Source organism: Saccostrea echinata, unplaced genomic scaffold (genome assembly GCF_033153115.1).
Source record: "Saccostrea echinata isolate AGI-Se365-2 ecotype Australia unplaced genomic scaffold, CSIRO_AGI_Sech_v1 ptg000034l, whole genome shotgun sequence".
Lineage (NCBI taxonomy): Eukaryota > Metazoa > Mollusca > Bivalvia > Ostreida > Ostreidae > Saccostrea > Saccostrea echinata.
Window position 1 is genome coordinate 558,889 of NW_026889783.1, and position 3,337 is coordinate 562,225.

Here is a 3,337-nt window from a genome sequence, read left to right on the forward strand (position 1 = left end):
TGCAGTGATCGAGACTGGAGGCAGAGACCCGAGACAGATTTTTTTTTCCAGGTCGGTCGCTAAGGGGGGTTAAAAATTGAATGAAAAAATAAACAAACATGAAATTCGCTTCAGGCAGGTATAGCACACATGCTATAACATAAGTTTTCCCCCCTGGAATATGAATGTCTGTGAATATTACATACTGATATTTATATGCTCATGAACACAACATATGACGACATAAAAATTAGAATCGGAAGTGAATTAATCTCAGTAAACAAGTAAACAAAGCACCTGACCGGATGCTTTGTTTTTGGACATTTGCATATATATATGAGAAAAATAGTCTCTGTGAACACAACACCAGTTGACCATCACCAACCATTAACATTTTTTAACAATGGATAAAAAGAAAGGCAAAAAAGACGCAGTGTGAGTTTCTGTCTCCCTTCATCGAATACGCAGTCAAATTATATATTTTTTAAAGAAGAACACCTATCGTGAGATTCACTTGATAGTTGCTCTACGATTATGGAGAACTTTTTTTTTAATCGGTCAATAGTAACTGATATTAATTTTAAATATATTTAGTATTCTAAATGCTGTAAATAATTCATTATATATTACAAAGAAGTTTTCTTCCCGCGTAATTATCCGTCTACCCAAACCGTCCCCTCGCGAAAATTATATTCTTGCATATATATTAATTTTGTATTTTAAAAAAATCATACACAACAAAAACCAATATTCGAGGAATCTTAGTCTTCTTTATTAATACCAAATTACTTTCCTTGGTGGCGGGAAAAATTGGTAATCTACAATATATTGAACGAATCGAACGCAAAACTTTTTGGACTGTCTTTCCTCACATGTTAATGATTTCAAAAAAAAAATACAGCCTCCGTAGGTTATTAGGATGTATTATTGTAAAATAATTCACGAAAATATAATTCACAAGGACTTATCTCGCTCTCAATTTTACTATAAATAAAACTTCAATTCTCTGTTATATCATATAATATCCATGTAATATAATATATATATATATATATATATATATATATATATATATATATATATATATATATATATATATATATATATATATATATATATATATCATTTTCATTTTCGACAGCCACAGCCAAAGTAGCGGTGGTTCAAACCACAGGTAAGATATTTGTTTCTCTTTATTTTCTCTTATACATTGTAAATGCAAACAATTGCTTTTTGTCAATAAAAATCAAATGAAATTTAATGGAATGATTTATTTCGGCGTTTTTTTCCAACGTTTACCTTAAAGAAAGACAGCATATTAGAAACTTTTTATATCCCTTGTTTGTATTGAGCCAAGGATGCAGCCTTAAGGCTAAAGACTCTCAATTATTATTATTATTATTATTATTATTTTGCTTGAGCAGAGATTGTTTAGATTTAATGCCTTTAATTAATAATATGTATATGTTTTGAATGCTGAAAATCACAAAGGAGAAATAAATTCGCAAACATAAATATATCTTACCACTTTGAATTATGTCCTAACAATTACAGTGGTGGCAGCCATCAAGGCGGTGGGTCTCACGGCAGTAGCTCTTCGCACGGGTGAGCTGTTACTTAATAATACATTCACTTTAGAAACGTACACATAAAAGTACTTAAAATACCTTTAAAAATTCCTTCTTTCCGAAGCACAAGAGGAATATTTTAAAGGTCTTTAATTAATTTTTTTTAATCAATTATTCAATTAAAGAATTGGTATTTGAAGAATACATTATGATATTTTATTATAACTTTAAACTGGTATCTTTAAAAAACAGAGGTCATGACCCTGTGCCACCATCTCCTTCTTCTAGGTAAGTTAAATAATATGAGTGAATTGATAACATACAAGCAGACAGTTTTACGAAAATTAAAAGAATGTACAAAGTACTAGTATTCTGTCACATTTTGCAAAGTTCTATGGTTATTGTGTACTTCTTCTTCTTCTTTTTTTTTTTTTTAAATATTTCATTGCATTAAATGTATTTTTGATGAAGAGAATGAACATGTAATTATTAATTTTTGCATGAAAATTAGAATTTCTTGTATATAAAATTGATACATTTACAGCCACGGAGGCGGAGGAGGCCATCACGGTCATATTACACCACCGCCATCACCTAAATAGTAAAATGTAAGTCGAAAGATATGACACAACTATCCCTACACAATTACAAGCAAGTTGTAATATCAAATACATATCAATAAAATATAGCCAATCAACCTATCTCATAAATAAACTGGCGAAACATTTCACATCATCGTCCCATAATCATATCATGTTGTAAATTTTGAAAGTAACAGGAATTTTCAATTTAATAAATAAAAAAAAATTGTTCATAATATTCATGTTAATGCTTATCTTTGTTGAATATTTGATCCGAAAACTCAGAATTTTGTGAATTTTAATGAAATATTTTCAAGTTATAGACATTTAAAAATTTGACAAAACTTATTTTTACAGTTACTGTTTGTATATTTCGGTGTGGTTGTTCTGCTTTTATTTATTATCAAATCATTTTTTTTTCAGTGTTTCGATTTGATGTATTCAACTTTAAAGAAGCTATAATATCCTGTACTACCAAGTCTTTGCAACTTATGTTAATCTTTTACAATGTAAATTAAAATTCAGTGTTCCATATAAATTCTGTAAATGCTCCGAAAAAATATTATAAATGTATGTCTTGTGATTCTAGTCTCAACATTATGCCTGAAATAAATGACACTTTTAAGTCTGATTTTATGCCGTTGTTGAAAATGCAGGACTAATTTATCCACGTCAGAAACATTGATCTTTGGTAAGTTTTTGCCATTAACACACTTTACAAATGGAAATCAGAGGAAAAGGTCAGAAGAATAGGAGGTCACAATGGCACTATGTACATGTAATAAAGATTTTGTGAAAGTCTCATTTAGTTTTATTCAGAATGGCAGTGTCGTTGTTTCGCCATGGGAGTCCCAAAATTTCTCTTCGATCAAAAACGTAAAATAGGGGGTGCATAATGGCATTACGAAATAAAGATTCTGTGAAAGTTTCATGGAATACAGTGGTATAAGAGGAGTTGTGGGTACGAGATGGCTACCCCGTAAGTGTTAAGAAAGTACAGAAGGAAGGACGTACAAGTACGGACGGAAGGATGGACATCCATCACTACATTCCCCTATTTTCCAAGCGGAGGGTATGTTAATGAACATTAACTTGTTTAACCCGAATTCACTCATAATCAAATGGTTACCGTTCTCCTTCAGGGTACACAAATTCATAATTCATTGAAATGAAATATGAAGATAGAGAACAGTGAAAAGCTCAAAAGTC

General features: G+C 30.4%; 1 long non-coding RNA gene across 1 annotated transcript; it reads left to right on the forward strand.

The window, feature by feature from the left end:
- Nucleotides 1–348: 348 nt before the first annotated feature.
- LOC133199332 (uncharacterized) lies at nt 349–2,759 on the forward strand. The gene is made up of 6 exons (XR_009722789.1): nt 349–414; nt 1,121–1,153; nt 1,534–1,584; nt 1,800–1,835; nt 2,092–2,155; nt 2,552–2,759. It is a non-coding gene; the product is annotated as an uncharacterized LOC133199332 (long non-coding RNA).
- The last annotated feature ends 578 nt before the right edge of the window (nt 2,760–3,337 follow it).